This window comes from Melozone crissalis, unplaced genomic scaffold, assembly GCF_028551555.1.
Source record: "Melozone crissalis strain CALT ecotype California unplaced genomic scaffold, PUWL_Pcris_2 ptg000537l_1, whole genome shotgun sequence".
NCBI classification, from domain to species: domain Eukaryota; kingdom Metazoa; phylum Chordata; class Aves; order Passeriformes; family Passerellidae; genus Melozone; species Melozone crissalis.
This window is the reverse complement of record NW_026536235.1, coordinates 273704-298805: the sequence shown is the minus strand read 5'-3', so window position 1 is coordinate 298805 and position 25102 is coordinate 273704.

Here is a 25102-nt window from a genome sequence, read left to right as displayed (position 1 = left end):
AAATTTCGGTTTGAGACAGCCGTGGGGAGTATACTTGATTTGCAGGAACTTATCAGGCTGTTGTGGTTTCCATCCATTGCCTGTCACAATAGTTTCACACCCCCAATATCCACAATATCCATACCCTGGGTAATTACAGTAACTTTTTCCTGCGTTGGAAGCAGGGCACCAGTAGGTCTGAAATAATGTCGTCTCCTCAAATTTGGGGTGCCCTGTATGCGAGGGAAAAATGTCTTTTAGCCTGAACTTGAAAGATGGGGTGTCAGCTGTAACAATTTCTTTGATGACCCCCTCACCTGAGAGATGGCGTAGAACCCACCTGAATGGCTGGTGAGGGTAATGTTTTGTGTCTGCCGGTCCTCCGCCTGCTAACCCTAGAAACAAGATCACACAGAGATACCGTTGCTGCTTTGATTTTGATGGTGAGGGCTTCTTAGGTGATGTCGGGTTGCTCGGTGGTCTCTCTCTCTTTCCTGGTAGTGGGGCGTATGGGTTGCGGGGGCGTCCGATGATCCAGTCCTGAAAACAAAGTCTCACAATGAGTTTCACTCTGAAGGTCTGGTTTAATAGATTTGAGTGGACACCATTTAATATCCCCATCCTTTTTAACGGCCGTATACCCCCGCCCCATGAGCACTAGTCTCTAACCTTGTTCCCACTCCCCTAGTTCATTTTTGATCACAACCCATGGGCCTTTCTCTAATGCTCAAGTGGCCCAGTGTCTCTGGGCAGGACTGTTTGTTTCATTCCCCCTAGGGAATTGATTTAACACTAGCAGCGCGGTTGCCAGTATGCACGCCTGGTCACTCAGGGGAATGGCATTGGTGAAGACTTCTGTCTTTGCTAGTACTTCCAGTTTAGTTTTCAGAGTCTGGTTTGCTCTTTCGACGATGGCTTGTCCGGTGCTGTTGTATGGGATGCCATGTACCAAGGCAATGTTCCATTTCGAGACAAATGCTTGGACTGTCTTTGAGGTGAAGTTTGACCCGTTGTCTGTTTTGATTTGTTTTGGAACTCCAAGCCATGCCATGGCTGTTAGCCAATGTTGGATGGTCGCTTTGGAATCGGTCTTGAGATGCTGTGGGCCACGATCATACCGCTGTACGTATCTACGGTAACTGCAAGCCACACTCGGGGTCTCAACAGCTGGCATTGTGTAAAGTCTGTTTGCCATATTTCTAAGGCTTTGAGGCCTCTGGGGTTGACGCCACTTGACCACAGCGGCGACTTCTGGCAGTGGGGGCACGTGGCAACGACGTGCTTTGCGTCCGCGGTAGAAATCCTGCACTTTTTCGCAAGCGCTTTAGCTCCAATGTGAAAGGAATTCGTGCAACTGACGAGCTTCTTTCAGTGTCCATACACCTTTTGCAGCAGCGTCAGCCTTGTTGTTGCCAATTTGGTAGAATCCTTTGATCGGGTCATGGCTGTTGATGTGGATGACTGATATGGTGCCTTCCCGTGAATAGAGTGCTTTGTCCAGCATTGTTGCCACTGTGGACACTGACACACCTGATCCGGACCTGGCTAGGCAGAGCTTGGCCACAAATATGGAGTCAGTCACAATGTTAAGGTGTTCTTCTGGGAACAGTCCGCATGCTAGCACTATGGCTGCTGCTTCAAGCTGTTGGACCAAAAGCATGGGCTCGGTTGTCTTGACACATTGCCACTGTTCTCCTGACTGCCATACTGCTTCTGCGGTGGAGGTCTGCAATGATGTGTCCATGCAGATGACTGCTTGCGGCCAGTCGATTACCTTTGGTGGGAGGTCAATGTCGATGACCGTGAGATGCTGAGTCTAAGGGAGTTTTGCCGCGTAGCGAATCTCTCCTCCAAAGCCTGCGAGGGCCATGGCTAGATATTCAGATATTTTTGTTGACTGCACGGAGAGCTGTTTGCGGAACGACGAGTATATCTTGGAAGGTTCGATGCCCAGATGTCTTAGGGTGAGTTTCCTGCCTTTCATCATGAGGTTGCTGAGGCACTCGGCTCCCGGGGAAAAGGCACGTGACGGTTTCCCCAAGACCACCCATAGTATCGGTTGGGCTTTGTCAGGGGGTCCTTGGGCTAAGGCTCCCACTCCCCCCTTTGTTGTGAAGTGGACATACAGATCGACTGGTGCATTTGAATCCCATCTGGTGAGCATGCTCACTGACATCTGGCGTTCAATGAAGTTGAGCGAGCTTATCGCTTCCGGTTTCAGGGTTTTCTGCTCCCATGGGTTCTTTCCTTTCAAGAGGTCATTTAGAGGGTCCATGACCTCGGGAGGAATCAGGACAATGTTGCGGAGCCACAGTAAGGACCCTACCAGCTGCTGCACGTCGTGGAGCGTCTTGATGTCTCGGTGGATTTTCATCTGGGGAGGAGTTATGTAGGAGCTTGTGATTCCCACTCCTACGAAGGTCACGCACGGTCCCTTTTTTATTTTCGCACTCGCTATCTCGAAGCCATTTGTCTTTAAGGTCTCGGAGATCTTTGATACCAGCTGGTCTACTTGTCTCGTTGATGGTGCGGTGATCAGGATGTCGTCCATGTACTGCATGATGGTCACTCTCGGATTGCTCTGCCAGACTGGTGCTATCGCTCGGTCCAATGTGATCTGGCAGATGGTGGGGGAGTTGACCAATTCTTGGGGTAACATTCTCCACTGGAAGCATAGGTTGGGCCACAGGCTGTTCGGAAAGACGATGGAAAAGGCGAACTGCTCCTTGTCGTCTTCGTGCAGGGGAATAGAAAAGAAGCAGTCTTTGATGTCGAGCACTGCACAGGGTTGTCCTTTCGGTATCATTGAGTTCATGGGCAGCAAAGTTTGTATGGGGCCCATAGGCTGGATTCTCTTGTTCACTTCCCCCACGTCGTGCAGGAGACAAAGCCTTCCCCAGACCATTTTGGTATTAGGAAGATCGGGGTGTTCCATGGGCTCGTGGAGGGTTCTATATGATTCTTGTGTAACTCACGGCCAACTAGCTCAAGGAGAGCAGTCATTCGAGGCTTGGACAAGGGCCACTGCTTGATCCACACCGGACTGACTGATTTCCAAGTCAGCTTGATGGGCAATGGCAGGCATGCAACAGTGGCCCTTAGAAAAAATTTGTCACCCTAACGTCCAGCAGGGCTAGGGCATCCCTCCCCAACAAGGGTGGGCAATCCAACATAACATATGTAGTGAGGGTGATAGTTCTTCCTGGTCCTCTCTTGGTGCAGAGGGTTATTGCTACTGGTTGGGTGCTTTTGTGGGCTCAGGACAGCCCTCCAACTCCGCCCACCATGGGCGCTTCTTCTAGCTTCCATGGTAGAGGCCAGTGTATGTGTGGGATGATGGTGACATCTGATCCTGTGTCCATCCAAAAGAGAAGGCAGATGGCCGAGTTGTCGGAACTGTTGTGGAGACGACACGCTGCCCACAAGATCAGTGGGTGCTTGCCCACCTTCGCAGCGAAGGCCACCCATGGGTCTCGTTCCCATGCTTTCATGGCCAAAGCCACCCAGGGGCCTCGCCCCCAGGGAGCTGTTCTTGGTATTCCTGAGGTGCAGATGGGTTTGATTGAGCCATTGGTTGGACAACGAAGTTGGTCATTTCTTGAGGGGGTCATGGGCATGGAAGCCCTGTGCCCCATTGAGGGTTGCTGTAGCCGGGCCGCTTCATGTTCCAGGTGGGAGGAGGCTGGGTACGGCCCGGCTGCCCCCTCCCCTTCCCGTTTCCCTGAGGCTTGGATCCACATTCCTTAACTAAATGCCCCTTCCTTCCACATGCCCAGCATGGTCCCCTAAGTTTCCCCTGGCGTGGTGGAGCAGCTGCTGGTGGGTGTCCTGACTGGGGGCAGTTTACTGCCATGTGGCCTGCCTGGCCACACTTAAAGCATGCCATCACACTGGTTATTGCAGTGTGAACTGCTGCTTGGATGGGAGCTACGTGTTCTTCCTTTGCAACATGTCTGATCATGGCAGCAACACTGGACCCAGGTGGCAGTGATCTTAAGATGTCCTTGGTGGCTGAGTTGCATTGCTGGCGTAGGCATTCTGCCAGCACAGGACCCTTCGCCTCTGAGGGTAATGCAGAGGAATCTAATGCTGCCTGAAGGCGGTCCACAAACTGAGTGAAGCTCTCACTCTCACTCTGCTTTATAGTTGACCATGGCGATGGTCTGGCTATTACTTTGGAAGCAACACGGATGGCTTCTAGGGCAGCACGGGTTGTTGTCATAACCTCATGGGCCCGCAGGCCCTCAGCCTGTGCCTGCGGGGTGATCATAGTGGGGTCTGTGCCCATTAGCCTCTGTATGCTGGAGCCCTGCAGCGGATGGTCTGCTCCTGTTACTAAGGCTAGCTGCTTTACACAATTGTCCTCCCATTCCTGTTTAAAAATGATCATCCCCGCCCCATCGAAAATCAGCCTGCAAGTCTGTTTGATATCAAAGGGAAGCATATCATCGCCTCCAAAAACGCTGTCAATGAGTGTGGAAACCATGGCAGAATTAATCCCCCTGTCTGCAATCGCTTCAATAATTGCTTGCATGTCTTTCGGGTTTACCAGGGAGTAGGTTCTTTGGTTTCCGCCTGCCCCCCCCACACGGACCGGGAAAACCAGTGTGGCAGACGGAGCCCACTCCGCGCAAGCCATTTTTATTTTCCCCCAGTCTGTAAGCGGGGTTCAATCTTTCTCTGATATCCCCTTAACCCATGCAGGAGCACCGCAGCTAGTGATCTTGTATGCCGCTGCTCCCTTTTTGTTAAAGTCTGAGTCAGTGTCGGAATCCTCCGAGCACCTTCCGAGCCCGTCCCAGCTCAAGTCAGAGTCGGAGCCGGAAGTCGACTGGCCAGACATTTCCGGGCAGCTCAGCCGTTTTCTTGGGCTCTGATCCCGCCCCTTCTTGCGGGGGTCTGGCCGTTCCCTCCCCCTGGGCTCCCTCCGCCTCCTGCTGGGGGAGGTCCTTGCTCTATAAGGACCTAATTTAAATTGAGCACTCTGATTGGTCTTAAGCTCCTTCTCAGGGGCTGCCCCTCCTCCCTGCTCGCCCACGCTTGCGCTGTTCAGCGAGCCTTCTGCATTTTCACCCCCCATGTCACCCTTCCAGCCCTGGTCACGCGCCTCGGCGCCATTTTCAAATGCATATGGCGGGGGTGCGTTTTTATCAACCGCTTTGGGGTCCGATATTATGGCAGCATCCCGCGCCTCCTCTGCTAGCTCCTGCCAAAACGTCTGCACGCATTATCCCCCCTCCGATGGTGAGTCGGTTCGCTGAGCGGGTTGCGGCGTTTGCGCCTCCGCGTGCCCGACCGGGTCAAAGTCCTCTACGGTTTGCATCGCTGCCCCTACCCCCAACTGCGGCGTGGCTAATAAACAAGTTCGCGCGGCTTTCCAGGTTTCTTGCTCTTGCCGAGCTTTTTGCAGAGCCTGGATAACTCTGCCCCACAATTTGAGGGCTTTCCCTGAGCCTGAGGACATGGTTTCCTCGGCCAGAGCCTTTGTGCAATTATCCCAAATCTCCAGATAGAGAAATTCTACTGGGCTTTCTATAGCCCCAAGCTTAATCAGTCTCGGTATTGCAAGACATAAATCTTTAAGCTTACACTCGATACCCCACTGCGCGTGAATCTGACTTACAACCTTCGCGATAGTGTCCATGCTCCTCGCTGGTCCGGGGGCGTCCCCCCCGCTGCACTAGGCCAGCTGTGCAGCCACCGGTCCCTCGTCCAGGCGATCCCCGAACCCCGGACGGTGATCGTGTCCCGGGTTTTCGGCACCAGATGTTGCCTTCAAGGCATGGCGACCTGGTTCTTAGTCCGGCACGGTGGCCCAAACCCCGGGGTCACTCAGTCCATGTGCTCCTGACACCAACGTGGTGGACAGCAAATGGCGTTTATTGAGGGGTCACACGGGTTTTTATACCTTGGGCAGTCAGTGTCATTTCCTTCTGCTCACGTCCGGCTGGGTGTGGCAGGTACCGGGCAAAGGTCTGACTGCAGGGGAGGGATGTCCTGACTGACTGTACAGGCCGATTTCTTCCGCACGCAGATCCCTGACTCTCCACACACAGTGAGCACCGTGCCCTGCCCAGCCGGGGCTCTCTGGCATGGAGCAGCAGCAGCGCCAGCACCGTTCAACCCGCTCCTGCCTTGGCTTCCCCTGGCACACAGAAGCCTCTGGAAATCAGCACCACCAGTGGCGTTCCCAGCTTGGAGCAGCTGCTGCTGGCGGGCAGATGCTGCCAGTTCGACTGCTGCCAAAGGGGAAGAAAGGCAGAGATGTACACCCACCGGAGCCCTGGGCATGTCCAATAAAGGTGCAAATATGTGGGGAGATTTGTTAGGAAGGACTTAATCTGTGATGCCAACAGTGGCTTCTCTCCTGGTTCTGTGTGTTCTAGACAAGTAATGCAATGGTTGGCTCAGACAATTAAGAAGTAGATGTTATATGGATGTTCAAATGTGTAGTGATGGTATTGTAATATATCCTCCCATAGTCCTCTTTCCCGTCCCCCTTGTAACAGCCTTGGGAGTCAGGGCATTTGGGGAGGGCTGGCTTGTGACCAGCAGGCAGGGTGTAACAACACCTGACCTCCAGTCAAGATGCAAGAAAGTAATCTCCACCAATGGACAGCAGAGAAAGAGTTGACTGACAGAACTTTTGGAGGGGCTAAGGGTATAAAAGGCAGAGCATCCTTTGTAGATGAGCACATGGCTGCTAGTCACAGAGACTCCCAATGCTGCAATTTTTCCTTATTCTGTCCTTTGTTAAAGTTTACTAAACCTTTAAAATTTTAAAAGTGAGCGTGATTTCTCACATCTGCAATGCTGTGGGCCATTTTCTTGGTCTGGTTTCCTTTGCTTGTGTCCCATCTGAGTGCTCAGTTGGGGTACAGGCTGTAGGTGCTTGGGGCACTCTTGGTGTCCCTCTTGGATCCCCTGAACAACAGGGTTTGGCCCATGAAAGGAATTTGTGCTGCTTTGTGACAGAGAAGAACTTCCCAGGCTCTTTTGTCTTTGCTGTAGGGAAGGCTGGTTATTGCTTTGCATAAATTCTCAGACTAACATGCTTTGTGATGCTTTGCTTTGTCATACTTTGCTTTATGATGTCAGGGCATGGTTGCCACCTTGTCATAGTGACATCAGAAGGTTGCCTTGGTGCATGGAAGGCCTGAGTGTCAGAGCAGCCCTAGTGCTTGCTGAAATCAGGAGAACTTTCCTGGTTGGTGCCTTTGTGAGTGGGTAGCTGCCCACTGACAAGAGCCTTGTGTTTTCTGGTGTTGTGGCAAACTCCAACAACACTGCTACCATGCTTCACCATCTGGCCATGGCAGCTTTTGCTGCTTATGATGTTTGTTTTTCTGCATATTACATCACACACTTTGTTTTTAAGTAGAGTTTTCCATTCTACTTAGGTTAGGGTGTATCCTAACGTGGCTTTTGTATGTCTTCCTGTGCTTTCTTGGTGGCTGAGTTTCTGATTTTGAAAGAGAAAGAGCATTAGGATTCCAGTGGTTTGGTAAAGCTCCTGTCAAGAGGTTCAGGCTAAAGAGGGGGTGTCTGTAGCCACAGGGGCAGTATTTGCAGGGGAACCTGCAGGGCTTCCATTCCCTCCACAGGAGAGTCTGTGGCAGCAGAGTCTGTCATTTCCTCAGTTTGCTGGGACAAGCAAGACACCTTTGAAAATGTAGACTGGCAGAGCTTCTTGGAAGGCCTTCTAAAAACTCTGCAGTTGTTCCCAGAATTCAGAGAAAGCTTATTTCTTTCTACAGTTTCTCCTGAAAGGATTTGACTGTCTAACTTGAGCTTTTGCCAAGTGCTAAAGTAGTGATTCCCTTTGCAAGGAAACGCAAACTCTAAAGCAGTGAGTGTCTGCCACAGCTCAGGGGGATTTTAGGGAAGCTTTTCTGAGCAACTGTTTCAAGCAAGTTAATGAGAATTGGTGCGTGCAACTGATTTAAAAAAAAAAAAAAGGACCCAAAGGAGATAATTTTAAAAGCTGTTTTATGTATTTGGTAGAACAGGAGCATTGAGTGTTAAAGAAGAATTTGCATTTTCTTGGTCATGTTTGTATTCATTTACTGGCTAAACAGGCCAAAGTGTAGGCACAACCAAGAATATTGTCCTGATCCCTTGCTGGCTGTGTGAATGAAATGTGTGTCCTGGAGGGATGTTGTGAAACGGGAAATCATCTCTGTTTGGGTTGACTTGTTCTGTGGGATTCAGAGGCCCAGGACGTTTTCTGACAGCATCTGATTAATTTTCCCTTCCCACTACAGGTCACCTGAAGTGTGTATTCAGCAATGCTGGAGATCCTGAGGTGAGTGAGAAAGGAACATTTCATGTTCCTGGTGCTTAAGAATTGTAGAGCAAGATGAGAGCTTGGCCAGTAGCAATAGAGTGTAGAGGGCCAGCTAGGAAGGCTGAAAGAAAATCCATTTTCATGCCTGCAAGAAAAATAATGAAGTCAGAAATGGATATTTTTAAATTTCTGTATCACAGCTTTGAAGAACTACAAACCTAGTTCTGCTTGCTGACAGCAGATAGGGTGGAATATTTCCATAAGAGCAATTTCCTGTACAGTTGAATTAGACCATTTTAATTTAGTTGGAGTCCCTTAGAATTCTCTTCCTATCAAACTTTATGATGTCTACTTAGAAGATGTGGTTATAGAACAGGAAGGCCATCTTCCAATGGTGCCATCTTCCAAGTGAAATGGGCACCTTTGTGGCTGGGGAGCTGCATGGGCCAAAAGGACGCAGGGCTGGTGGCCTTGAGCAGCTGAAGATGAGGCAGCGTGGGGCCAGGGGGCCATGAAGGCCAAGGGCATGGTGGCCTGTGTCAGCAGCAGTGGGGCAGCAGGAGCAGGGTAGTGAGTGTGGCCCTGTGCTGGGCAGCGCTGCGGCCACAGCTGGAGTGCTGTGTGCAGCTGTGGGCCCTGGGAAGCAGAAAGTCATGGAGGGGCTGCAGCGTGTGCACAGAAGGACAGGGGAGCTGGGCAAGGGGGTGCAGCACAAGGCCAGTGAGGAGGTGCTGAGGGAGCTTTAGCCTGGACAATGGGGGCTCCTGAGGGACCTTCAGGCAGACTTCCATAGATCCCTGCCTTAGACCCATAGAGCCAATGCTCAGCACAAGGGCTGTTTCCCTGCCAAACATCCCTTCACTGCATCCAAGTGCTTTAGACACTGGAGTAGGTAACACTTTCATATTTTGTTTGTTTATTTGTTTGGTTGTTTGCTAGAAGGAGAAGCCTTGTGTAATTTCCCCTTCTCCAGGGAGCTTTTTCTCAATCTTTCCTGCCCTTTTCCAGCACTTTTCCAGCAGAAACACATCACTTTCAGGGTAACGGCTCCCATGTCTTTTGGCAGCCCAGGGAATCAGTGTGTGTTGTGTCTGGGAATTGAGCAGGAAATCAATGCCCTTGCATTCCAGCTGGTGCTCAGAGATTAGAGGAGCTAGGTGGGGCTGGGCTGCATTTCTGACTCCAGCCACTTTAGCACCATCAGTGTGGTCGAGTCCAAGCGAAGAACTTGCCCGAGCACAGATGCACAAATAGTGCAGTTCCTAGTGCAGTGCTCTGGGTTTGACAGCATTCCATAAGGACCCACACATGGTCCAGATTCCCCAGGAGTGTGGGTTACTGAAGCAACAGGAGAGCAAGTTCAGGATGGCTGCTGATCAGGGCACTGCTACTGAGTGCTGATGTGTGTAGCGACAGAAAGGACAGTATTGATTCAGGGTGACCCCCACATGGCGAATAATGTGCTTTGACTCTATGATTTAGAAGGTTAAACAAATGCTTTCTTAGGCTATGTTCTAGTACTATTCTAGTACTATATTCAAACTATACTAAAGAGATACGATACTAAAAAGCTACTAAAGAAAAACTCGTGACTGTCTCCAGACAGTCACAACACAGCTTTTATCTAATTAGCTAATCAAGCTAAACAACTATCACTAAAATCCAATTAACAAATCACTTTCACTAAACAATCACTATAACACATTCTACATGTACTAAACAACAAGGACAGCCAGTAGAGATAATCATTGTTTTCTCTTCTTTAAGTTTCTCACTACCTTCCCTTTAAAAAAACCTAGGAGAGAGAATTATATATCTCTCTGTTCAAAGAATGTAAATACCACAGTACAGTAAAGAGAGATTATAAAAGTGAGATCTGTCTATCTATCTGTCTATTTGAATCTTCCTGGCTCTGCTCCAAAGCAGTGGAAGATGCAAAGCTCACCTAAAGGCATCCCTTCAGGAGAGGGGTAGAGACAAGTTCCATTGACTGATCCTGAGCAGGCAGAGATGTTTCCCCCTCCAGAGATGGTTGTTTTTTCCCCTCAGGTTTTCCTCCTCCAGCCTCTTGTGCCCTGAAGCCTTCTTTTTATCCTTTAAATTTTTGCATGTCCTAAGGGAGTGGAACTATCCCATGCTGTAGCTGGGGTCTGGTGACTTTGCTCATACATGCATTACATGACACATGGTTTCCTTCACTGGCAATGCCAGGGCTGTGTAAGTGCATTCGTTAATGGGGCCTTTTGAGAAACTCTGTTACTGCTGGTCAGAATTCTCAGTTGACAAAAGAGGGAGAAGAAACACCTTGGTCCTCCTCCATATGCTGAGATGGCCATAGAGGTTCTCTGACTTCCATCAGAGATCTTTGCATGCATCCTCATCTCCTGAATGACCCGGTTTTCTAACAAGAGTGTAGATGTCAGGAAGGAGGAATGCTGGTGCAGGCCTGAAGAGAAGGTGAACCTCAGAAGTGTCTCTCACAAGGAGTGAGCTCACCCAGGAAGCCACCTGCAGTGCCAGGATGGAGCTGTGGGACAGGACGGGGTGTCAGTCACTACTTAAAGACAAACAGGACATGGCAGAAGCAGAGGGAGGCCCTCACCAGACCCTTGAGAAATGCCACAGCTTCCCTGTCAGCTGCCTGAGAGGCTGTTGGAGCTTCAGTCCCAGATGGCCCCAGATTGTAGGGCCAGGGTCACTTTGGAATTTGTGCCTCCCCATGGGCAGAGAATGACCCAGGAGAGCAGCAGCACAGTGCTTTCGGAACGTGTGAGCCCAGCAGTCTTTGAGTCTTGGCCCACAAAGGGCATATGGGAAGTTGAAACCCATCTTCCCTTGCTTTCTGTGCAGGTGTGCTCCTAGAGAAAGAGCAGGAGCATACTGCCTCATCTGAGATGCCATGCCAGACTCAGGGAGAGCTGTTCCCTGCCCGAGAGCAGGAAGAGCAGCTCAGGCAGCAGGTGGAAGAGCAGCTCTGGCAGCAGGTGGAAGAGCAAGAGGAGAATGGCCAGGTAAGTCTGAGTGGCCAGGTGACAGAGGGAAGGCCAGGAAGAGGGGCATAAACCAGAGCTCTTGGGTCTGAGGAGGCCAGGAGTCCAGAAGGCACTGAAAGCACAGAGCCTTGGAATCTGCAGAGATCAGCACCAGGACAGGATGCTTACAGTGCAAACAGAGCTGGGTAGGGGAGAAGAAAGAAGGGGCTGAATACATGGGATTTTGAGGATAAAAGAGGGAAAAGCTGGGCTTGATGGCAGCTCTCAGTCCCTTGCTCTGCTTTTGTGTGTACAGAACATCAAGGCAGAGCCACAAGCAGAGCTGCCTGAAGCTCAGAGTGCCATCATGGCAGTGAAGAGGAGGAATGAAGACATCCAAGAGAAAAAGAATCTCCCTATGCAAAGGGGCAATCAACAAAAACAGATGAATGAAGGAATGGCAGCCACTCCACTCATGAAAGAGTCCTTTTCATTGTCGTTTACAGAAAATTGACAAACAGATGCAGGCACAGCTGCAGGAAACTGAGGCTAGGATCAAGGCAAGGAAGAAGAGGCTAGACAAAAAAATTAAAATCATCAAAGCGAAAATTAATCGCCTCCTTCAGGAGCAAAAGGCTCTAGAAAAGCAAGTGAGTGAAATAGCAATATTTCACTGCAGTCACCCAAGGGGTGGTTTCTGCCCTCCTTGCCTTTCCAGTGCAGAGCAGCAACGGGGTGGGTGATGCCTCTGAGTGCCATCCTGATGAGGCCTCTGTCAGAGCTGCTCTCAAGGACATTTCCTGCTCTGCTGGATCTCAGCTGTGTCTCTAGACAGTGGCACTACTCCTTTGGCCATTTAGCCAGCAGTCATCCAAATGAACTCCTGCTGGCTTCTTCCAGGTGACCTTGTTTCTTGAGGTGTTTTTGCAGGTGAACATGGTCACTCACATAGACTTGGAATACGAGCTACAAGCTGTCTGTATCTCTTGTGAATAATCTGCTCCTGTCCTTTTCTTTACTTTCTTTCCAGTTGATGACTCCTGGCTGATAGGGACAAGCTGTAGTCTCTGACTGCTTTGTTCTGTTTGACTGGAGGTGGAAGTGTCGCCATCCTACCTGGCAGCCTGCAGAGAGTTCCAGCAAATGACAGGCAACCAAGAGCCCCGAGGCTGGCATGAGGCCCAGGAACTGACCCATCCAGAGATGCTACAGGATAAGCACGTCCCGAGGAAGGTGCAGAAAAACAGAATTTCATGGCAGGAGGTAGAACATTAGAATGAGGAGCTGCAAATGTATCTGCAGACCTAGGAGGGGGAAAGGAGTCTTTGGGAGGAAGTGGAGCGGTTGTTGCTGCAGACATCCTTTAGAACAAGAAACTGGCTATGAACTCGAGTAAAACCAGCCTTTGCTTTTGACCATTTGGTTTCACAAGTGGACATCCAAAGCAATCCAGTTGAAGAGCTCTGCATGTGGCTGACAGCAGCTTCCTAAGGGCTTGCATTTCAAATGGCAATCTCTCTGTCCTGCAGGTCTGTGTCCTGCAGGTCTGCGGCATTTACAGCACAGATCTCCTGTGTGGGCTGGCTTTCACTGCAAGATCTAAATGGCTTCTCCTTTCTCTGCTTCTCCTTTGTTTCTAGGACTTTTGGAGATGTTTATAGAGCACTGGACACTGCCACAGGAGGAGAGGTAAATGTCAACAGCCCCTGCAAACTCTGCTGCTCTCAAGGGCTTTCCCCTCTGGTTTGAGCTGTAGCTGGAGCTTTGGGCAGAGCTGTGCTGAAAAGGCACAAGAAGCACAGACTGGTGCCAGCCCACAGAACACATTTGGGACTTTGTCCTCCTCAGCTGCCGGAAGGAAGACATGGAGGGCAGCGGTTCCTTTCAGAGAAGGACGCGCTCACTCGCTCTTCATTGCTAAAACAAAGGTGGTGCCTTTGAGCACCTCACCACTCTTTGGGGCTACAGCTTCAGAGTCCTGAATTCTCATTTTTGGCCTCCAGCAAATCCACCTGAAAGTTATTGGTAGTTCCGTAGCCACCTGCAGTGTTGCACTTGGGAACTGCACATAGGGAGAGATCTGCAAGGGGTCCCTGAAAGCCCTAAGCCCTGCCCATATCACAAGATGTATCCACAGAGTATTAAGGCATGGATTACTTCTTCTGAGTCCCAAACAAAGCAGAGAGTGTGGTCAGAGGTTTGTGGGTGATAGTTGAGACACTGCTGTTACCAAGTGTTCAAGGCAAAATGTCAGTGGCCCCACGTGTCCTGTAACTGGCTCCCAAGGGAGCAGAGAAATGGGCTGTTGGAATGTCAGTTCCTAATTACTGCAGTGCCTAATCACAAGGCAGTTTGGCACAGCTCAGCTGTGTCATTGCAAAATCACTCGCTCCACGTGCCTTGTGGTCTTGTGCCACCAACCTCTCAAGTTACTAATTTTCAATGTCATTTTAGGTGGCCATAAAGAAAATACAGCTTCAAGGACTGAGGAAGAAGGAACTAAAAGTCAACGAACTCATGGTCATGAAGGTGAATAGAAATCCCAACCTGGTCAACTGTTTAGACAGGTGAGTTGTGCTTTTGTCCCATGAATGTTTGTTCACATATTGCAAACATGCAAGGTAAAATCCCACTTTGGTCACTGGCAGAAAATAGAGCTGTAATTATTGGCTAATTATTATTGCACTTTTCATCTCCAGTGGATGGGAAGAGATTGCATTTTGTCTGCATGAGTCTTCACTGGCACATGGTATTTAAAAATTGTTCAAAAACCTGGATGAGTCGTGTCTTACTAAATTAATGATCTCTATAGTCACAGCCACCACTTTGTTTTGGAGCTTGATTTTTTTAAAGTGTCTTCTTACATCCAGGTAAACTAACAAGGATTTCCCTTGGATTGTTGCCACTGTTTTCCATTGCTATGCATGCCAGAAAGACTAGGTGCTTTTTTCCAGAAACACCGTGCATGACAGGTTTTTACCTGGGCTGTTACTAAACTGCACATTTTGCTTGCTGCCCATCTAAGACATCTCCTTTTTCGCAGCTGTGCCCTTCTCCTTGAGACTGCACAGATGGCAAACAATGCACAGCCATGAGGGAATGTCTATTCCTTTATTTTGTCTTTGTCTCAAAGGGACCTGAAAAGAAGAATCAACCCGTCTTTTCCAAACAGCAATCTAGCCATTTACATTCATCTCCCCGCCCTTGTTTCCTTCTTTCAGCTACCTTGTGGGTGAGGAACTCTCCCTGGTTATGGGGTACATGGATGGAAGCACTCTAAGCGATGCCATCAGCAAGACCTACCTGTCGGAAGAAGAGATGGCAGCCATCAGTCAGGAGGTCAGCAATCCCATCTGTGTTTCCAAGGGCTTGGGTAGGATTGTCTGGGAGACAGGAGCTCAGAGCTGGAATGATTTCCTGGGCGAAGCTTTGTTTCTGTGTTGCTGGTATGCTATGGGCAAGTAAAAGCATCTCAAGTGAAAGGCCTGCCAGTGCCCCTGCACTCCCTGTACTCAGTGCCAGTACTCTTATCTCCTGCTTTTGTATTCTCACTCTGTCTCTTGTATTTGTATTTGCTGTTCTCCACCTTGCCTCTCTAAATGTTTGCCTGGAGTCTGTCTTCACTGCATTCCTTGCCTGTAAAAGCAAAGGTGCTGGTGGCAGGATTTGAAATGATCAGCAAAGAAAAAAGACTGACTTCCCACAGTCCTCAGCTAAAAAGGATAGTAGTGCAGCCAAAATGCTCTTTGCTTCCGGAAAGTAACTGGTGTGATACTTCCAAGCCTGTGCTAAGGCCAGCCAGAAAATCTTTCTCAGGCAGCCTCCCACCCAAAAGTGATCCGCTTCACACCAAAGGGAGGGACTTTTCCTTTCTTGACAAAACCCCACCTTTGTCCTCTGCATGGAAAAAGCACATCCACTGCAGTAGGAGTCATCCTGGCTGGTTTGCAGGGGACAGCCTACAACAGCAGGTGCTGTTGCTCTTTCAAAAGCTGATGTGCCTTTACTTAGAAAGGTCCTGCTCTGCAAGTGTTGGAGCAGCAAGCTCTTCCTCTCAGTGGCCATTACTGTTCTGCCATTACTCCCCATTCCCCTGGAGAAGGAATGTTTTAGATTCTTTGTTTCTTTTCTTGTGTGATGAAATCACATCCCTCATTTTTGCCCTCCTCTTTCTGTTTTCTCTCTCAGTGCCTGCAAGGACTGGATTTTCTTCATTCAAACCATGTCATCCATCGAGATGTGAAGAGCAGCAAGATCATTCTCAAAACCAACGGCTCTGTCAAGCTGGGTCAGTATATCCTTGGTCAGGTGCAGCGTTCCAGGGATGTGGGTGTGGGGCTGCTTGGAGTGACAGCCAGCTCCCCAGAAATGGTGCTGGTGGCAGTGCAGGGACCCGTGCTGCGAGCTGAGGGCACAGTTGCACTGTGCACAGAGATATAAGGAACAACAAGCAGTCAAGAGTGGCCTTGCCCTGTGTGTGTCCCTTCCAGACAGAAGGAGCTACAATCTAAAGCTTCAGGGGAATGGAGTCCACTGCTGTGAGTAGCATTAAGAAACCTGGGATTTTTTGGAAGTGGCCAATTCCATACTCCCTTGGCTAAAGCCCCAAGGAAATCGAGCGTGGACAGTTCTCCAGGAGATTCAACAGCACATCCTTAGCCTGAGAGTGGGGAATTATTTTGCTTGGTTTCCTAATTGGAGCTGGCTTTCATGGTTTGTTGTTTTCTCCACAGCTGACTTTGGCCTCTTTGCTCAGCTCAGCCCTGAGCAGGGCAGACGGAGCTCTGTGGCTGGCGCTGCTGGGTGGCTGGCGCCTGAAGTGGTGACAGGTCAACCATGTGGCCCCAAAGTGGACATATGGTCTTTGGGAATCGTGGGCATCGAAATGGTGGAACGAGAAGTTCCTTGCTGGAATGCAACTCCTGTCTTGGTAAGGTGCAAATACTCACTGATCCCACTGTCTTTCTCACCTGTCCCATGTTCTTTGTGCCATTGGACAAAATCCCATTGCCATCTGCTGGCACCACTTCCACCAAGGTCTCCTTCTAAAAATGCCCCTGCAACACATCAGCATCTGCTGTAGCTTTGGTTGTATCAGAAAGGGAAGTGGCAGTTCAGAAACCTAACCAGTTCAGAAACCTGCCATTTTGGCCTCCAGCCATGCCTGACATTTCTCACTTGTTTTTTGAACAATGTTGGAACTCTGTTTCTGAAGGACAAGAATTTTTCAGTGAAGAGGGTAGACATGTGATAAACATCCTGAGAAATGGATGTTAAACCTTCCCAGTTTCAATTTTATAGAAAACATAAGAAAAAAAGGAAAAAGAAAAGTAAACAAAAAAGAAAAAGATAAAAAAACCTACTACCAAAGCAATGCCCAAGCAGTTCTGCTTGCTTTGTCATTTTTTAAACACAGCTCTTCTCTTCCATTCTTTAGCATCTTTTCCAAATCCTGTGGGTCTTTGAAACTTTCAGGCTTTCAAGTCATCTGTACATTGTTCAGTCATGTGTGTGGGTGGCCTGGATAAGTGTAGGATGTGTTTTTCTCCGACTGCAGTTAGAATTGTTTGCCAAGCTCTTGGCTGTATTTTGGTACTTTAACAAGTTGATGAGCTTGCAGGCAGGTGCCTGGGCTGGGATCCAGCATGGGCAGTTGACACTGGTGCTGTGTTTCTTTACCACAGGAGCAGGGCCATCCCTGGCCGGCACAGTTCTAACGACAGGGAGGACTCCAGCTCCCCACCATGGCCAGTGGCTGAGCTCAGCTGAGACTCAGGATAAAACCCTCTTTGTCACCTCTGGTGATGTGGGAAAAGGAAAGAAAGCCACATAAATTATTTGTACACAAGGGGAGTGCATTGCCATTTCTGGCTTTGAAATTCTTCTTTGGGTTAAAGAGGATAATAGCAAAGTCTCTTTGGTCACCATCTATTTTAGTGACACAAGCACAGAGTTATCATGACAGTGGTGGGCATTTTTATGGACACTCCAAGGCCTCTTGCCATTGTTATTTTTGTCTATTTGAGTTGGATTCTTCAAGTTGAGGTTTGAATAGTTCCAAGTCAGTGTCTTATGTTTCTAAATACCATCTTGCAAAAGCAGAATGAGTTCTCTCCATCTGACTGGTCAGCGTGTTAGAGCTTGGTTCCACATGAACCACACTGGATCAGCCGATGTCTTGCCAATCTACACTGTAATTCCTTGGCCTGAGGAGTATCAGAAAGACCTGTTGAGCTCCATGGACACTATCAGCTGCATGGAAGTGAGCATCCTTGGCCTTGCTGAAGAGACTGAAGCTCAGCTTAGGTTAGACGCTCTTGAGCAGGAGAAAGGCTGGAATCATCAGGTGTTTCCAGACGCCTGCGTGCCCAGAGGGACTGAGTTTTGGGGAGCAGCTGGATGTTTCTGCACATCATGGAAGGCGATTGCCAGACAGCTCAAGCCTCACCACAGGCAAACACTCCCCAGCTCTTCTCAGGCAACATTTGCTTTGGGTTTCAAGTTGTTCCCACTTGTCTGTCTGTGAAGATGCCCCTAAAACAACAAGGCAAGCCTCTCAGAACTGGTGTAACATTTCCATAAATGAAAAAAGAAGCCCAAACACAAGAAAGTTTCTAAGGCACTGGTTTTTAGAGAGGAACTTAACCCCCTGTGCAGTTTCTTCTCACTGGGAAACATGCCTGAAACCTGGGCATGAGGGTGTAAAGGCCACAGAGTCTCTTCTGCTTCTTGTGCAGTGCTGCTGAAACACTCAGTGACCGTGTTTCTCTCCTAGCCCAAGCCACATTCTGCACGTCACCAAGCCAGAGCCATGTGATGTGGAGAGCCTGCCAAAACCTCCCATTTGTTTCCTGACACTTTCTGGGATGGGCTACCATTCATGCATTGACTTGAGTAGCCAAATGAGCAGAGGGTGACCATAAGGATGGAACCTCTCCTTCTGATTTGACCATGAAAAGTTTTTTTTTTCCATGTAAGGAAAGCAGAAATTTTCAGACTGCTGAGAGACAGCGCTGCAGGTGGCTCCTGTGTGTCCAAGCAGATGTTTTCATCCCAGTACATTTGTGCATGCATCTTAATGTGTCTGTGTTGAAGATGAGATTCCAAATGTTTGTTTCCTTACCCAAGGAATACCTGGTGGATTTCCTTTCCTTCCTTCCAATTCCCATTGTTTTCAAGAACAAAGCAAAAAGCTTGATGAGTTTTGTTTTATGGCAGCTGTGCTTAAGGGACCAAGAAGCACTGCAGAGATACTTTTCATGTAATTACCCTTGGATACAGTAGAGTTAGTATAGCAAAGTCCTTCTTCCAAAAAGCCTCTCAAGCTGGTATGAATCCTCAGGGAAGGAAATGTGCTTGTGCTAATGTAGTTCCCACTAACTAGGTCAGTCAATGAAATCAGCTGCCAAGGCAAGATCTGTGGGGTGTTGGAAAGGCTGTGGCTGCATATGGGTTTGGGTTTTTGCTTGGTAACGGAAAGTCGTCTCTGGGTCTCTGCCAGGGCAGAAACTGCCACTGCAGAGTGGAGCTAAACCAATGGGATCTGGGAGAGCAGTGACAGATGGGAAAGAAGCAGGTGGAGCCTGGTGTCTCCTTTTTCCCCAGCCTCAACTCCTGATAGCCACAGGAGGAAGACAAAAGCTGCAGCAGCCCAACCTATTTTCATCTTGCCTGTGGGACTTCCTGAGCTGCTGCCTGCAGACAGACGAGGAGCGGCGCTGGTCTGCCAAGGAGCTCCTGCAGGTAAAATGTGAAGGGCTTGCAGGTGAAACAGGGTCTGAGGGATGGGCTCCTCCTCCACTCAAGTCCAAGGCATCAAATGAGCTCCCTTCCTCCTCACCTCCACTCTTGCTGCTCTTCAAATGAAAACAGTGAGGAATCCTAGACTGGGCTGGGCTAGCAGGGCCCTGTAAATGTCCTGTGGTGCAAGTGTCCTGCAATGAGCAGGGATATCTTTAAAGAGATCAGGTTGCTCAGAGCCCTTTGCCACTGGAGCCGGAATGGTTGCAGGGATGGGGCACCTACAAGCTCTTAGGGCAACCTGTGACATGGTGGCACCATGCTCTAAGTAAACAAGTTCTTCCTTAGACCTACTCTGATTAGATGCCCTTTGTGTTTAAAAATATTTGTCCATATCCTATTGTAACTGGCCCTGTTAAAAAAGATGTCCCCCACTTTCTTCAAAGCCACTCTGAAGTCTTGGAAAGTGGCAATAAAGTCTCCCAGGGACCTGTTCTTCACAAAACTGAATAACTCCAGCTCCCTGTGCATTTCCTGAGAGGAGAGGCGCTCTGTCCTCTAACTATTTCTGTAGCCCTCTTTTGTAATTTCGTGAAGTGTTCAGTTTTATCTAATGGCAAAAGAATTGAAGTAGAGCAATGTGGGGTACAGAGACATGAAATGGTGGTGGAGGAACCCAGGGAAGCCAGTCCCAGCCTAGGGGTCAGAGATTTGGCTGTGGGCAGGAGGGGCTGTGGGGGGCTCACTGCGAGCCTCTGAGGGGCCCTGGTTTGTGCCTCCCAGCCCACCCTTAGAGGTTTCTGCCACGCAAACAGGGACAGCTGGGAGAGACTTGTCCCAGCCCCATCTGCTGCCTGGCACGCTCAAGCAGACGGGAACTGCGCCAGGGTTACTGCCAGGGTGTGTGGCAGAGAGGGAACTGCAGGGCCCAGTGCCACTGGGCTGGCCCTGCTGGGAAGGAAGATGCCATCCAGCACACGAGGGGCAAGGCATGGAAAGGCAGACACTGCTTTCTGTCCCTGTGGGAATTAGCACAGTGCCTGTCTTTCAAAGGCAGGGACCTATGTGAGCCATTGGAGTTTCCTGAAAGGAAGAAAACCCAGAGACAGAAAGCACCATTTCTAGAGCACTGGCAGGGCAAAAATCCCAAAAAGATAAAGAAACCTGAATAAGTGGATGAGTGGGATTCTGGGCCAGGTTTTCCTGTGATGGCAGGGTCCTGCACATGACTGCTGTGTAGCAGATGGTCCCATTGCTCCTCTTTCTGGGTCTTTCTAGGACCCAGAGCAATCCTGATTGAACCTGTGAAGTACTGACGTTGGAAAGTAATGGTTCACTGTTCTTTGTCTTTTTGTTTTTTGGTTTGGTTTTTTTTTTGGTTCATTTGTTTTGTTTTGGTTTTGGTTTTTGGGTTTTGTTTGGGTTTTTTTGTTTGTTTTGTTTTTGTATTTGTTTTTGGTTTTTGTTTTTTTTGTGAACAGCATCCATTTGTAACATCAGCTGAGGCTGCATCCACCCTGGCACCACTCATCATCTCAGTGAAGAGGAGGATGGAGAAGCAAACAGTGCTATAATCATATCAGGACCATTTTCTCCATAGCCATCTTAGAGTAGACTTGTAGAATAGGACTGTAGAGTAGGATTTAGAGTAGGATTATGTGGAGAAAAGACAAACGACTCTGCACAATTCCATGTGAATCAAGGAGAAGCCATTTATTGTGCTTCTAAATATGGTTTATAATCGCTTCCTATCCTATAGGTCTTTATAGTCATGCATTGTTTGGTTGGTTGCTGCATTTTGTCCACACATCTCTTGACAGGTACCTCTATTTTGTCCTGAGGTAAGCACGCATCTTTTTCTAAATCTAATTGGTAGATGCTGTAAGGGTCATTTTTTTGGGGTTGCTACCCCTTTGTCTGTCAAAAACTTTTCTGCTTCTTCTTTCTGCTCACAACATCACCTTTTTATCCACAAAGTTGAATGCAGCTTTATTAAAAACCTGACCTAGTCCTAGAAGGTTAGTTAGTTTAGTTAGCTCCAGAAAGTTAGGCTGGTTCATTTAGTGCCTGTCCATTTTTCTGTAAATACCACCCTACATGATTATGGAGTAGGGCTGTAAATAAATAAAGTTTCTGAAACTTTAACTTATCTGGAAGAATCCTTTCTTTCTTACCCTGTGAACAAGCTGAGCATTTCCTTCTGAGTTGTCAGCTGTCTCTTAAAGGTGCAAATGGCTTCTTTGGTGTTGTGAAAAGTACATATTACAGGACAGACTCTTCACAGATATTAAAAGAATATATATATATATATATATATATATATATATATGCACATATATAAAAATATATATACATATATACACAAATATATATATATATATATACATATAATTAATATACTATATGTGTTATTGTCGTGGTTTGACCGGAAATGGGACATCTGGGATATGTTGTTTTGCAGTGGTTACCAATGGGTGGTTGGAATTTAAGATGAGCGCCTAGTTTGACCAGTGCGGCATTTGGATCCGCCTCTTGAGACTACGAACCCAAGGGGTTAAAAGCAGGGCTCTTGCCCTTCAGAGCCCTCTTGGGATTTCCGGCGTGAAGGTGCTGCGTCTCCCTCCCCCGGCCCAGTTGCTGGCTGGGCTGGGGGAGGGGAGAGCCACGTGGCCCATCTACGGTAGGCCCGGATTCGGAGGAAGGGTGGCGGACCTTTGAGCGACCTGTTTATTCCCCCCCCCCCCCTTTTGGAGATGGAGAGAATGCAGCCCGTGCTTGAACTGAACTGTTACCTTGAAACTTGATATCATGTGCCGGCAGGCAGCACGGCTGGGAGGAGAAAGGGGGGGGGCGGCGGGCAGTCCGGCCGCCTGGGAGAGCTGAAAGCCTCACAGAACATTACCTTTCCTAGGAAAGGAATAGGAGTGGAAGATGAAGGAAGAAACCAGGCCAGTAAGGGGGGTCTGGCAAAGGGAGAAGAGAGATGTTGAAGGAATGGAGGAAGATGGAGTGGCAGTTTTTGCTGGACTCTTTTTTGTTGTATATCCATGGACTTTTTCTTGGTGATGCAGAGGCTGTATTGCAGGGGGAAGCAGAGGCTCGGCGTCAAGAGAGTTTGGTTTTGAGACCCCTCGGCCCCAGGGGGTATAGAAGACATGGGGGGGACAAAGGTCCCAGGGATGTGACTGTGCTCTGCTTGGAACGAGACGAGGCATTCTTAAAAGGCCCTGAAGGCAGGCCCCTGCCCCATCCCATGCCTGGTGGTGAGAGCACCTTGGCATGGAAAGGAGATGTCACGAGATAGCAAGATACCGGGCGGATTGCTGATTGTGACAAGAAGTCCGTGGCACAAGGAAGGACTCCGTCTATCCCTTATGAGCTGAAGATTTGATTTTTTTTTCTAAAGGGTGGTGCCAGACCGAGTGTGGATAATTTTTTGGAAATGTAAATGTGTTTGGGAATTTGGTGGGAGGAGGATAAGGAAGTGTTTCTGTGTAGCTTTCATTCTCCTTGTGTTTTTTTTTCCTTGTGTGTGTGTAGTTTAGTAATTGTGTGTGTAGTTTAGGTAATAAACTTCTCTTTATGTTTAAGTTGGAGCCTGCTTTGCTTATTTCCTGGCCACATCTCACAGCAGATATCAGGTAAAGGGTATATTTATGGGGGCTCTGGCTTTGCCAGGCCTAAACCATAACAGTTATGTTGTCTTATTTAGCAGTACTGTATTTTTTAAAGTAGTGTGGTACTTTGCGGTGCGATGTCATGGTTTGCCTCAGATACCCCAGGTTCCTCCCTGATAATTCCCTGCCAGGTGTGTCAATCATCCCTCCTTTCCACACCCTGACCCCTGCTGAGCGCTGTCTGTCAATCCTGGCATTCCAGAAGGGCATCGAGTGATTGGCAGAATTCAAAAGATGCCCTCCCCTCCTGGAAGGACATTGGGCCATCCAGGTGTCTTCTGTCCCTTGAGACTTCCCCCCCTGTACCCTGTTGGTGGTCCCCCGTGTTCCTTCCCTGTCCCTCTCCCCTGGGTAAAAGGGCGAGCAAACCATGCGTTTGGGAGTTCTCCTGGAGCCCTTGCTGGATTCAGAGGCCTGTGGGCCAGGAATAAAACTCTGGATCGAAACCCTCCATCAGAACAGACTCCTTTCCTTCACCTCACCTTAAAGCTTCTCCACCAAAGGTAAACCTGAGCTCCTGCATGCCCAGACTTGCCTCCAAGCGCCTAGCTGCAGCATCCAGCTAGCCAAAAGCGTTTCTGGGGTAAAATTCCACAGTTGCCACTATTTGGTCAAGCAGCAAAGGCCAGACAAGCTCATGTACATCCCGTCTGGCTATATTGGTAATTATTTCAGTGGTAAATACAGTTTTGGGTTATACATTATGTAAAATAGAAACTATGCAATGTAAGATACTATTTTAACTCGCTCAAGAAAGGGATGGGATAATCAAGAAATTCTTTGCCCAGAGATAACATCAACAGGACACCTAAAGCCCCAAGAGAAGAATTCTTGCGTCCTTATTGGAAAATACCAACTTTCTGCCACCTCCTTCCCGACTTTGAGGAGCCAACAGGATTAAGGGGGAGAACTTGACAATAAGCAGAGAACACCCTTTGTTAGAAAGGAATTTATGGATCATGTATGAGATATATGGATATGTAACAGGCTATTGCTTTTAAGGGCTAATCCTTTGTTAGCCTGTGTGCTTTTGGGGCATAATTGCCCAGGAGGCACCAGGACTGTCTGTATGTCTTTGTTTTTATTGTCCTTTACTGTTCTAACTCTGATTGTCCAAATTCTTATTACTCTAACTTTTATTAATATCTTAATAACGATTTTATTGCTACTAAACTGTTAAAATTTAAAATAAGTCATTGGCGTTTTTGCAGTGTACTTTGGAAGTTGGGAAGACTCATCGTTCATCATCTCCAGAGCACACTGCACTTGGCCAGCACACTGGCCCGTTTTGGTACATCTGTGACACTTCTAGTTGAGGCAGAAAGGGCAATGGCATTTGAAGGCAAAACCAAAGGAAGAATGAGGCAGCCCAAACATCTTGTGCAGATGCAGGCCTTCAGCTGCGACTGGAGAGCATTGGGGTTCCTGCCACTTGGATTTGTATCCCTAGGTGCAATTATCTCTTTGGCTGAAGGAGAGCCTTGCTCAAGTGAGAAAGAAGAAAGCTCAGAGAGGGTGCTCGGGAAGGTCTCCTGTGGTGCAGAGCTGTCAGCGCCTGTGAGGTGAGAGTGGGCCCGGCCTTGCCCAGGCTGCAGAGGCCGGAGCAGCCTGAGCCCCGGCAGAGGCAGGCTGGAAGGAGGCCCTTGGAGCTGCAAGAGGCAGCAGCCGGGCCCTGGGTGCCTCTTGCTGGGAGCGGGCGAACCCTCCACTCTCAGAGCCCAGGTGGCAGCTAGCTGCTGCCGAGGGGAAGCGCAGCCATGCTGGGCTCAGCCCAGCCTGGAGGCATTGGCCATCTGGAGTGTGCCCAGGAGCAGAGAAAGGCCTGGGCTGGCTGAGGATTCCTCCTCTTCTGCCGGCTGCCCTGCAACTCCTGGCAAAGGCCAGCAGTGTGTGCAGCACTCTGGGCACCAGGAGAGGGAGCCGTGCTGCTCGGCAGGCTGGAGCACAGGGCAGCCTCCTTCAGGGCCGGCACTTGTGCCAGGGGAAGTAAGGCCAGCGTGAGGCAGGGACAGCTTGGCAGGGCCCATCTGCAGGAGCCAGCACCTCATGCAGCTCTGGGAGGAAGCACCTGCAATCCTGCAGTTCTGCACTGAGCCACAGCAAAGGTGTGAGATGCAGATTGTTTGGCAGAAATATTCAGGCCCACCAGGCCAGCCTGCTTTGTGCTCTCTGGCACAAAGCAAGGGCTGTGCAATGCAGCTCTGAGCTGCTGGGAGAGAGGGAGTGGAGGATGTGCCTGAGGTGAGTCAAGGGGTCAGCTGAAAATGTAATGAGGATAATTGAAAAGTGCAGATGGGTCGAGGGGCCAGCTGGGAATAGAATTGGGATAGTAGAAGATTGCATGTTTTAGTTAAGATTTTCAAATGAGGTAAGAAACTAAGTTATACTAACTTAAGTAATACAGCTAGCAGAAATCACATCCTTTAGTTAAAGAGTACCAAATATAT